Source organism: Nelumbo lutea, chromosome 7, assembly GCF_056320005.1.
Source record: "Nelumbo lutea isolate HS-2025 chromosome 7, American lotus-T2T, whole genome shotgun sequence".
NCBI lineage: Eukaryota > Viridiplantae > Streptophyta > Magnoliopsida > Proteales > Nelumbonaceae > Nelumbo > Nelumbo lutea.
The window spans coordinates 39,671,488-39,684,663 of record NC_142690.1 but is presented as its reverse complement, the minus strand read 5'-3'; the positions used below and the strand labels follow the sequence as shown (position 1 = coordinate 39,684,663).

General features: G+C 40.1%; 1 non-coding gene across 1 annotated transcript; it reads left to right on the top strand.

Moving 5' to 3' along the window:
- Positions 1-1,863: 1,863 nt before the first annotated feature.
- On the top strand, positions 1,864-1,970 carry LOC148846151 (small nucleolar RNA R71). The gene has a single exon (XR_016102667.1). It is a non-coding gene; the product is annotated as a small nucleolar RNA R71 (small nucleolar RNA).
- Positions 1,971-13,176: the final 11,206 nt, after the last annotated feature.

The window sequence follows — 13,176 nt, the reverse complement described above, 5'->3', positions numbered from 1 at the left end:
TAATTTTTCTCTTTGTAAGGGATTCAGTGCTGCAGAAATTATCACGGGGAGATCTGATGGTTCCTCAAGGAAAGCATACTCTAAATGGGATGGTAATTGCTTCAGTTCAAGGGTGGGGGGTTCTTGGGGTGATGACTTACCTGATGGTCCAGGCAATTTGCCTAAGTTCTCTAATTTAAGAAACCCCTTTCCCTTGAATTGAGGCTTATCATTCAGGTATGCTATCATGAGGTTTATTTCTTCATTTTCTCCTTCTTCAAGTTCTCCCTACTAGAGGCAGAGTTCGAGAGGATCAGTTATTCTACTTACCTGGAAGCATTCATCAATTGTCAATTCAATGGCATCAATCATAAAACAAGAATCATCACTAGAGGGTGCATGTTTCATAGCATTAGACATTTTAAAAATTATCTCCTCATCTTGTATCCTAAGGCTGAGTTGTCCTTGTTGGACATCAATCATTGCTTTCCCGGTAGCCAGGAAAGGTCTCCCTAGGATAAGCGGGACCTCCACATCTTCTTGCATGTCTAACACAATGAAATCAATTGGGAAAATGAATTTGTCAACTTTAACTAACACATCTTCTTTGATCCCCCTAGGATGTCTAATGGATCTATCAGCCAATTGTAATGCCACTCTAGTGGGTTGGGGTTCATTCAACCCCAATTTCTTGAAGATAGAATATGGAATTAAATTGATGCTAGCTCCTAGGTCACATAAAGTTTTTTCAATTTTTAAACTGCCAATGGTACAAGGAATAGTGAAACTCCTGGATCTTTGAGTTTCTGAGGTAGCTTGTTCAGAAGGATAGCAGAACATTCCTCATTTAAAGCAACTGTAGCCACATCTCCTAGTTTCCTTTTGTTTGCCAATAATTCCTTCAAAAACCTTACATAGTGTGGCATCTAGGCTAAAGCATCAGCAAAAGGAATATTAATATGTAAACTTTTAAATATTTTAAGAAACTTACCAAATTCCTTTTCCATTTTTTGTTGCTTCAGCCTGTTAGGGAATGGAACTTGTAGCTGCTGGTGCATCCCTTGTTGTGCTTCTGGTTGTTCCGTCTTCTGTTGTCCGGTCCCAAGGCTTGTTTCTGCCTTGGGTTCAGCCCAATTCTTCTTTTCTACCTTGGGCAACTCTTTTCCATTCCTTAAGGTAATAGCTTGCACCTGCTCTCGTGGATTCACTTCAGTGTTGCTTGGAAGAGTTCCTGACAGTCTGGAAGAGATTAATTGTGCCAATTGCCCCACTTGGTTTTCCAGGTTTTTGATTGAGGCTTCCTGGTTCTGGAACCTGGTTTCTGCACCTGCTATAAATTTTGTCATCAGTTCCTCCAAATTGGACTTTGGTTCAGGCTGATGATAAGTTTGGTGGAACGGCTTGGAAGTATGCTGATTTGGCCAGCACTGGTTTGAATGTCCCCTCCATCCTGGATGAAAAGTATGGTGACTCTGATAACCCTGCTATCTTGACGAATTGTTGACATAGTCAACTTGTTCAGTAGATGGCCTGAACTGATTGCCAACTTGGCAGTCAGTACTGATGTGGCCTCCCCCCCACAATTCACAATTAAGAGGCTGCACATGCATGGCAGTTATCTGCATTTCATCTATTTTCTTACTGAGTGCTCCTATTTGTGCAAATAGTGTCGTATAAGTATCAACATTATGCAAGCCATGCTGCTTCCTAGTTTGAGTTCTTTCAGAATGCCATTGATAGTTGTTGGCTGCCAATTTCTCAATAAGTGCATGGGCAACCTCAGGAGTTTTATTATTTATGGACCCTCCGGCTGCAGCATCTAATATGGTCTTATTTGAGTCAGTAAGACCATTATAGAAAGTCTGCACTTGCAGCCAAATGGGGAGGCCATGGTGAGGAACTCTCCTTAACAACTCCTTGTATCATTCCCATGACTCGTATAAAGACTCCCCCTCTTGCTAGAAAAAAGTAGTGATGTCATTCCTCATTTTAACAGTTTTAGAAGGGGGAAAATATTTAGAGAGAAAACGGCTGGCCATTTCATCTCACGTAGCTATTGATCCTGCCGGTAATGAATTCAGCCATGCTTTGGCTTTATCCTTCAAAGAAAATGGGAATAACCTCAACCTAATGGCATCATCACTTACCCCATTGTGTTTGAAGGTGTCACAAATTTCTAAAAAGTTAGAAATGTGTGCATTGCGATCTTCGTGGGCCAATCCACAGAATTGCACCATGTTTTGAATCATTTGTATGATGGTAGGTTTCTCAAAGTTGTTAGCAACAATATTGGGCCTGATAATGCTGGAGGCAACTCCAGTGAGAGTGGGTTTGGCATAGTCCATCATAGTCCTCTGCTCAACCATTTCTTGAGCCACTTGAGCTTCTTGAGCTTCTTGCTGGACTTGTTTGGCTGCTCTTAGTCGGACACGGAGAGTTCTTTCAATCTCCAGGTCGTAGAGGATTTCCTCTAGCTCGACTCTGCTTGTCAGAAACTACGAAAGTCAAGGCAATAAACAAGCCAATATTCACAAAATAACTAACCTTATTACAATTGAAAATGTATAGTGAAGTATTGGAATATACAAACCTACATCCTAAAATAAATAAGCGCAGCTAACTAAAAGCAGATCAACATCTTATTCAATATACAGAATTCAGTAGCAATTTACAAACAGGTCTGAATTCAGTAATCTCTGAGTAGAACAACAGTTTACAAATTCCTTTTCTTTATATTGCTGAAATAGATCTGAACTGTTGAGAGCTAAAATCTCAATAGCTACTGAGAACAGTAATATACAGTTCTGAAATCAGATTTGAAATCTTAGCAGCTACTGAGGACATCCAAATGCGGATCAACAGTGATTGTGTTCAGGTCTGATCTTCATATAAAAAGGCTATTCTGAGCTACTGAAGGTCAATACACAAAAATGAAATCAGTGTACAAAGGATTGTGAGATAGCAATTTCAGACATCAGTTCTACACAAAATTGAGATTAGCTCTGAAATCTCAGAAGCCACTGAGAATAGCAATAAATATAACAGCAGCTACTGATAACAGTACAGTTGTGCTCAGGTCTGATTTCCATATTTGAAGGCTACTAAATATCAGATCTGAGCCCACTGTTTTGATGAGCTATGCATCACCAAACACCAGCTAGAGTAGCCACACTAAAACTAAGCAAATCAGCAGGATAACCCACTGATATCAGCAATGAAACATGCTATATACAGATCTGTACAAAACCGAAATCAATCAGTAGTAAAAAGATATGAAATCAGACCTGTATTTACCATGGTGTGGCTGCTGGGATCTGATTTTTTTTCTTTCTTTTGAGATGAAATAAAACACAAAGTAGTAATGCAACTATACTACTGAACAAAATCTCTTTTTTTTTCCGGTTTGCTCAGATCTGATTTTTTATTTCAGTACTTAAATCTACTATGTACAGATCTGAACTCCCCTAATTTTATGAGATATATAGAACCAAAAACCAGCTAAACTAAAACAGTAATCAAAACCAAACAAATCAGCAATAGAAAAAAATAGAGTAGTAATATCAATAATGAAGAATATTATATGCAGATTTGTACAGAACTGAAATCAGCTAATAGTTAAAGAAATCAGTAATGAAATTTTTGATAAACAAAACCAGCAATCAACTAAACTACCTAAACTAAAACAGGAACCAAAGATGAAGCAATTCAGCATTAGGAAAGAAGACCAGCTTCATCAGTAATGAAAGCTTCTGCATTCAAATCTGAATTCTAAGATGCAGAATTAAAAATCAGTTCTTTGCTATCCATATCAACTGCATTTCATATTTGAATTTCACTCATTCTTTGCTATCCATTCACCCTTGAGACAGGTTGGATGTATCATAGGGTGGATGTATCAGAGGAATTCAGATATGAACTAAGCAGATCTGTAACAATAGAATTCAGATCTGAACTCAAGTCTGAGTTTGGATCTGAATTCTCAATTGCCTTACCTTCAGTCATTACTACCAAATTGCCTTTGAGGAGTAGCAGAAGTGTCCTAGGGGAAATTGGGGTGGTTATGACACCCAATTCACCGCAAATTTGAATCAATTCAGATCTGTGTTAAGAGGAATTCAGATTTGAACTGTTGCAGGTCTGCTGTAGCAGAATTCAGATCTGAACTCAGATCTGAGTGCTGATCTGAATTCTCAATTGCCCCTCTTATTGTTCATATGATCTCTTTTTTTTCTCCTTTTCACTTTATATTTTTTTTATTTTTGTAATGAATAAAAAATAAAAGGCTGAAACACAAACTAAGTCTTTTCGGCAGAGTGCTGCAGTTCTGAGTTCTGCTGATCTGAGTGCCGAATGCAACTCAAATCTGCAAAACTTATGTTGTTATGAATTTTTCTTCTTTTTTTTTCTTTTTGAATGTAACAAAACCAAGATTGAAAGGAAATGAAATCTATCTTTATTAAAATGAAACTGAAACAAGGAAATGAAGTAATCTACTAAAGAAAGAAGAAATATAATTAAATCAGTACAACTGTTGCATTCAAGGCTAAAATGTAAAATGAAGCAATTAAAACCTTCTATGAATGCAATGATGACTGAGACCAGATTAAGAATGCCCAATGTTTCCTAATATTGCTTCCCTAAATCCCCGGCAACGGCACCAAAAACTTGATGTGTGGCTCATTGTGACACTAGCAAGTACACTATTCGTTCAAGTAATAAAGTAGTGAGTGAAGTATCGTTCCCACGAGGATTTAGGAAATAAGTATCAATACTAAATTGAGTACTTCTTATCTGATTAACAAATAAATCAAAACTTTAATGAAAGCTAAAAATCCTAAATTAAAATCTATCTAAATCATTGGTCCAATTGCCTTCAAATCAGGTTAGAAGAGTAAGCAGTAAATTTCAATCTCAGAATTCAGCAATCTATCAATTTGGATCATTCGAATAAATCATAATTGAGCCTTGGTTTGGTGAAACCCCAAGGTCATGAATAGCCTCTCTCAAGCACATGTTCATCCTATGCATGAGTGACAATTCTTCTATCTCTAACAAGAATCTAATCCCCATGCATGTATTTCTTCAAACACTTCTAAGGCATCAATTCAAAACTGAATTGATCACCAACTGAATTGTGCAAGTTATCTCTAATCTTGCATCCAATTCAGTTCTTGAATAGTAGATCTGAATTTCTAGAGTCTCTCTCAAGCACTCTAGGAATTCCAAGCTTTAGATCCATTCGGCCAATCTGAAAATTGCAGATCTGAATTCTCTTTCCAGTAATTCAGATCTTGCAATCTCAGATCTGAGAATTCAGATCTGAGTTTTGAAGGTTAGTTGGCCGAATTAATCTACAAAAACACCCTTATTCAAGAAACTCCAAGTATAATTCATGACCATTCGAATGAATCAAAAAGAATTAGATTGCTGAACTGAAATTTTACAAGCTGAAATACATCAAGGAAGAATGGAAGAAGGAGAAAGAAGAAAGAAAATATAACAAAGAAACATAATTCAAATTAAAGGAGAATGAAACTACAATTGAGTTATTACAAATGATCTTTGAATCACAAACCGCCAATTTTGAACTCACCTTCTCTTCTAGCTTGCTTGTTTTGAACTTCCTTCAGCCCTTCTTCTTCTTCTTCCTTGCGCCTAACCTTCTTCTCTTCTCTTCTCTCAAGGTGGCCGAACCTCTAAGAGTGGGAGAGCCTTCCTCTCAAGCAATTGAATACCTCTCCCCCCTCCTAGAGGCCTCCTTATATAGTTTTTCAAGGGGGTTCTTGCCCCTTCTTGAAGCCTCTAGAATGGGGTGTATTACACCCCTTTCTTGAGCTTTCTAGAGTTCTCTTGAAAGCTTCCTAAGGGCTGCTATTTGGGCTGCACTTAAGCTCTCTCTCTTAGCACATGATAGCTATACATTGAGCTGCTCTTTTGGGCTGAGAATGGGCCTTCCTTGCTGGGCCGAATTCTACTCTTAGCTAGGCTTTCTTTTCTTGGGTTTTCTCAAGGAATCCACTTGCTCTTCTTGGGCCGAAGTGCTCTCTCTTGCTTCCACAACTGGGCTGGGCTGGATTTGGTCTTTTTGAACCTTCTTTTCTTGCCTTTTTCCTTCATTTTCTTGGATTAATTACCCCTGAAAATTATTCTTAGCATTAAGCTAAATTAAGTCAAAAATTAATAAAACCGGCATAAAAATCCATGCTAAAGTCCTCAAAAATTATAGATAAATTGTAGGTTCATCAAGTCACTTAAGGGGCGAATTCTGAGATGGATCAGCTGATAGGATTGGGCCCAGACCCTATCCACTTAGAGAGTCCAAGATCTAAATGAGATGTAGATCTGGAAACCACCTAATTGGATTAGGAGATGGCTGATCTAATCTGTAGATAAGATAAGGGTTATCCCTTACCACTTAAAGGGACTTCTAATCCAAATATGATTTGGGTTAGCAACTCCTAATGGGATTAGGAGCTGATCCCTTTAAGTCTATAAAAGGAAGAAGCGAAGGCAGCCTTTAGACATGCAAACCAATCCAGAGATCCTTGTCTTCAAAGATGAGATTACTAATAGAGAGAATTCTGCACCCTACAGCAGTTCGATCTCCCTGCAGCCACCGTCTACAGCAGTTCGATCTCCAGTTCTTGGGAGAAATCAAGATTTGATCTTGATACCAATCTTTTGGAGAAAAGATTGGTGAGAGTTGTATTCACTAGCCATCCAGTTGATTCTTGCGAATGGTCAAGTTCTTTTGGAAGAACACTGCTGATTCTGCTCCACCCTGCACTGCGCCATCTTTAGTGGGAGCAGATTTTGGATCCTTCCTTGGGCATGAACACCTCCATTGGGAGATACTGCTTCTCTATATCAGGTATTATCCCTCCCTAGTCCTTTTGGTTCAGACCTGGTTCAGTTTATGGTTTAAGAATGATCATTGAAAATATGATTTTCTAAATGGGGAATTCAATTCCCAGTTGAAGGGAGAGAAAAAAAAAATTTGAAATTTGCCCCCTTATTCCACAATCTTTGGGCGTCCATGTGATGGATTTCCTATCCCTTCAGTGGTATCAGAGCCATGGTTCAAATCTTGAACCATTCTGTTTCAGATCTTAACCTACACAAATAGGGAGAAGGCGTTCTACCCAATTTGTGCAGATATGGGTTTTGGGAAATTTGTTCCCAAAATTGATGGGAAAATAATCTGAAATTAATTTTAAATAAATTTGATTATTGTTTAGAATAGTTCTATATGATTTTCTTGATTTATGGGCTGTTCATATAAGAGGAGATCGAATTCTTGATTTGCGTAGGGAGAACTGCAAGATTTGCAGTTTCTTGATTTATTTATTGCATTTGGTCTGTAAATAATTTTTTTATTTTTAGACTCAATGTATAGGCATTCGATCTAATGTAATTATTAGTAGAAATAGGATTTCTATTTAATTTTATTTTGGATCGAAGATGGCAGCACAGAAAGGGAGATTTCGCAGAGAAGAAGATTTTGCAGATGGGGCATTCGCTATCTACGATTTGCAGTTTGTGAAATTGCAATCTATGATCTAACCTCTATTTTGCAGGATGGAGTGTGCGAACAGCCCTGTTTAACTGATTCTTGATTTTCTTTTATCAGTTATTTAATTTCAGATTATTTTGTTGAATTAAAGATTTAATTAAAGATCAAACCCTAGACCCATTCGAACCAAGATTGGTTCAAACTATTTGGACCAAATCTAGGGTTTAATCAAGGCTAAAAGTCAAACCTAATTTTCCCACTAATGGGTCTGAGGATTGATATTTAATTAAATGGTTAATTCGGCCCAACCTGTAAAGGACCAATTTTAAATAGTTAAAACTGCTAAAAGCCCATTTCAAAGGATAAAGCTATATGGCCGAACTGGGTAATCCTAATTCAGCCCAAATACCTAGATAATATTAATGGTTAATATTATGGATTTAAAATGGGCTTCCATTGGGCCTTATAGATAATTAATTGATTGGATCAATTTATCCCTGCATGAGATGTTTGGACGTGTGATGTGCTACGTACATGGGCCATAAGTGCTTGGCCCATGCTCATTCGACAGTGGCTCTTCCGCACACCATGGCTGAATGCACATCATTGTCATGGTGTCCTTTTTGGTCATTGGATGACCTCCCTCAGTGGTGGGCCACACACCTCATCAAGAGGTTACGTGCGGAACCCTAGCCGATTTAAGGCCCACCGAAATCTGACTTTTTGAAAGTCAGTGGGAGCCACTTTGGTTTGACCTAAATCAAACTAGGGCGTAATTATTTGTTCCCTCCAGCTAATATGAGTGCAAGTCATAGGGAGATTCATATGATGAACTCTCTAAAGGACTTCCATCATTAGCATGAGGATGGGTCCTTCAGTAATGAGGAAACGCACCAGAAAATGGGCTATCCATTTGCTGTTGGGTTGTCTAAGTGTTTCATAAGATGATAGGGGCATCATAGACCGATGTGGGAGGGGCTTCACCAGAATATGAGAACTCTCTCACGGTACCATGGCGTTCACGAATATGATGGGTAAGCACTCACTGGACAGAAAGGTTTACCTGAAAATGGCTCTGAACCTTGTCTGACAGAGGTCAAAGGGAAAACTCATATGATGAGTGGATATGATCCTTCACAGAAAGGTGGTGGGGTTATGCAGCTGAAACAGTTGGCTCCATGCACCCTATGTGATTTCCCACATTTCCAGAGACAACCCGTAGTCTCTGTCACTGAGAAAGAGGGAAATCTCAGAGATGAATAAATGGAAATGTATCGTAGATTAAAATCCATATCTATGAAATGAACATGAATCAAATTAGGTTGTGGACTGATATTTGCTCTTTTATCAGAGATGAATAAACTCCCTTGCCCGGTGTTACATCATTTCCTCCTTGGACTACCCAATACAGAGGCAGTTCGATCAGATCGAACTCGCCAAGGACATATTGGACAGCCCCAAGACGATGAATGAAGAGCAAAATCGTCCAAGGTCCAACAAGTTCACGACCACTATCTTCGGATGATGGGATACATCAACGAACTGGAGGGTCTTGGATCTGGAGTAAAAGCAATTGGTTGCAAATGGATCTACAAGAGGAAGAAGGGCCCCAATGGCAGGATTGTTTTAGACAGTTTTGTATGCCCTTAGCTTCAATCAAGATGATGTACTTTATGAGTTTATTGTAAATGAACAAAAGTGCATATTCGATTCATGTTCCCTTGGTATGTTTCTGTGTAATACCCTTAAACTGGACACTTAATGAGACTCGTGTTAGTTTAGAACGTTCACAGCCAGTGGCTTAGTCTGGGGAGACCTATCCTGACAAGGCTGACACTATGGTGCCACAAAGTCGGTTGGAGTGGCCTGTCTCTGCTGCCAGGGTGAGACCCTAGGCACATACAGTGTAGGATTAATTGAACCTTTGAACTGGACCAGATTTCCAGTATTGCCCTGGACCTTGGAGATTGATGGGCAAAATTGAAAAGTTACACCCGACCCCTAGACTCGATTATGATATTGCACTGGGTGTTGGATTAGGATATCTTTGATGTACCAATCAGTGAGATCCTTAGCGGGGTCAAAACCTGGGTATGTTGGGACAGTAAGAATTCATCTGAGTGGGTGATCATAGTGATAGGATCAGCCCCTTTGTCAGACAAAGGTAATGATCGGGGATGCACTCTCACTGATGGAAACCAAGACTACCGGCAGCCGATTTCAATCATTGAGATTTGTTTTGCAAAATATATTTTATATGAGATATAAAAGTATATATATTATGGTTTTGAAATGATTTGCAAAAAGTTTTAATTCCCGGGATCCATATAAGCAGAGAGTGCAACACTGTTCCTTGTAGATGAGGGAGAGGTCCTCTCTTGTCGGGCAGTGTATGATCATTATGGGTTGAGAGGTTAAGTGTAAGACCATTGAGGATAATACTTGATGGGCTAATCTTGCATCTGCCCACAATCCCTGGGTGTTACAAGGTGGAATGGCCCAGGGACCACTTAGGGTAAGTGGTTGGCCCATAGATCCCATCTGATGGGTTTCAGCGGGTGCACTGTCCATAACAGTGTATTCGACCAGGCCTTGTAACAAAGGCTGGGCCGAACCCATGTGGCTGATGTATAGATCAATGTTAGGGTCCCACACCATACAAGGAAGCCCAACTGGGCAGCAGTTTGGAAGGCTAAATGAATACATAACCTTAAATGGGCCTTAAGCCCATTTCGAACTGGGATAATTTGATTAGTCACTTAAGGGGCGAATTCTGAGATGGATCAGCTGATAGGATTGGGCCCAGACCCTATCCACTTAGAGAGTCCAAGATCTAAATGAGATTTAGATCAGGAAACCTCCGAATTGGATTAGGAGATGGCTGATCTAATCTGCAGATAAGATAAGGGTTATCCCTTATCACTTAAAGGGACTTCTAATCCAAATATGATTTGGGTTAGCAACTCCTAATGGGATTAGGAGCTGATCCCTTTAAGTCTATAAAAGGAAGATGGGGCGGCAGCATTTAGACATGCAATGCAATACAGAGATCCTTGTTTTTAGAGCTGAGATTACTAAAAGAGAGATCTGCACCCTACAAATACTCTCTTGCCGCCTCCTTCCTGCAACCGCCGTCTATAGCAGTTCGATCTCCAGTTCTTGGGAGAAATCAAGATTTGATCTTGATACCAATCTTTTGGAGAAAAGATTGGTGGGAGTTGTGATCACAAGCCGTCCAGTTGATTCTTGCGAAGGATCAAGTTCTTTTGGAAGAACACTGTTGATTCTGCTCCACCCTGCACTGTGCCATCTTCAGTGGGAGCAGATTTTGGATCCTTCCTTGGGCGTGAACACCTCCATTGGGAGATACAGCTTCTCTGTATCAGGTATTATCCCTCCCTACTCCTTTTGGTTTAGATCTGGTTCAGTTTATGGTTCAAGAATGATCCTTGAAAATATGATTTTCTAAATGGGGAATTTGATTCCCAGTTGAAGGGAGAGAAAAAAGTTTTGAAATTCGCCCCCTTATTCCGCAATCTTTGGGCGTCCATGTGATGGATTTCCTATCCCTTCAGATTGAGACCGACAAAGCTCGTTTGGTGGCGAAAGGGTACACTCAGAAAGAAGGTATCGATTATGAGAAAACCTTTTCACCTGTGGCCATGCTAAAATCCATTAGGATCCTGCTTGTTGTAGTAGCATACCATGACTACGAGATTTGGCAGATGGATGTCAAAACCGCGTTCCTGAATGGAGATCTTAATGAAGATATCTACATGCAGCAGCCGCAAGGCTTCATTGCTGCTGGTCAGGAACACCTGGTATGTAAACTTAATAGATCCATATATGGACTTAAGCAAGCTTCTAGGAGTTGGAACATCCGTTTTGATTCTGTTGTCAAAACGTTTGACTTTGTGCATAATCCGGATGAGCCCTGTATTTACAGGAAATCCAGTGGGGATAAGATCACCCTTTTGGTGTTGTACGTGGACGATATCCTACTCATTGGGAATGATGTAGGAATGTTGACTTCGGTCAAGGTATGGCTATCACAGCAGTTCTCCATGAAAGATCTTGGAGAAGCTTCATATATACTGGGTCCTTGACTCTATAGAGATAAATCGAAGTGGATAATTCAATTATCCCAGGCTGCTTACATTGACAAAATTGTCAAAAGATACAGCATAGAGAACTCCAAGAAAGGAAATGTTCCTTTCAAGCATGGAGTCACTCTCTCCAAGAAAATGTCTCCCAAGACTTCTGAGGAGATTGAGGGCATGAGAGACGTTCCCTATGCCTCAGTCGTAGGGAGCATCATTTATGCCATGCTGTGCACTTGCCCGGACATAGCTCAGGCAGTGAGTGTGGTAAGCAGATTCCAGGCCAACCTAGGGCAGAAGCATTGGACTACTGTGAAGAACATACTTAAATACCTTCGAAGGACAAAAGAGTTTTGTCTGGTATTCGATGGTAGTTCACTACAAGGTCTAGGGTATACCGATGCCGATTTCTAGTCAGATCCAGGTGATAGAAAGTCTACATCTGGGTATGTTTTCATGATAGGATCGTGTGCTGTTTGCTAGAAAAGCAGTAAACAGGGATCCACTGCAGATTCCACAACCGAGGCCGAGTACATTGCTGCAAGTGAAGCTACCAAGGAAGTCGTGTGGATGAAAAATTCATACACAAATTGTGAGTGATTCCATCCAGCACATCACCCATCCCATTATTGTGCGACAACAATGGAGCGATCACCCAGGCTAAAGAGCATCGGGCTCATTCGAAGTCAAAGCACATCGAGAGGAAGTACCATGTACTACGAGAGATCATTGGTAGAGGGGACGTCCTAATTCAGAAGGTAGCATCAGCGAATAATGTGGTAGACCCCTTGACTAAGCCACTGACACAAAAGGTGTTTGAGAAACATGTGGAAAGTATAGAACTCCAGCTTGTACCAGATTGGACCTAAGTGCAAATGGGAGCTGTTAGACAGTTTTGTATGCCCTTAGCTTCAATCCAATTTGATGTACTTTTGACATTTAGTGTAAATAAATAAAGTGCATGTTTGATTCATGTTGTTTGGTATATTCCTGTGTAAGACTCTAAAACTGGATACTTTTGGAGACTCGTGTTAGTTTTAAATATTCACAGCCATTGGATAAGTCTGGGGAGATTTATCCTGCCAAGGCTGATACTGGTGTGCCACCAAGTGTTCGGATGGTTTGTCTCGGCCACCAGGGTAAGACCCAAGGCACATGCAGTATGGGATTACTTGAATCCTTGAACCAGACCAGATTTCCAGTATTGCCCTGGACCTTGGAGACAGATGGGCAAAACTGGAAAGTTACACCTGACCCCTAGACTCGATTATGACACTTCAATAAGTGTCGGATTGGGCTGTCTTTCATATGTCAATCAGTGAGATCCTTAGCGGGGGTCAAAACCTGGGCAAGTTGAGGCAGTCTGAGAATTCATCCGAGTGTGTGATCATAGTGACAGGATCAGCCCCTTTGTCGGACAATGGTAATGATCGGGAATGCATTCGCTCTGATGGAAACCAAACTGCCGGCAGTTGATTTCAATCATTGGAATTTTGTTTTGCAAAATAATGGACGCCATGAAGAGTGTGGAATGGGTGGGCGAATTTCACTCACTTGCTCTCTTTGCTTTTGCTTCTGCACTTT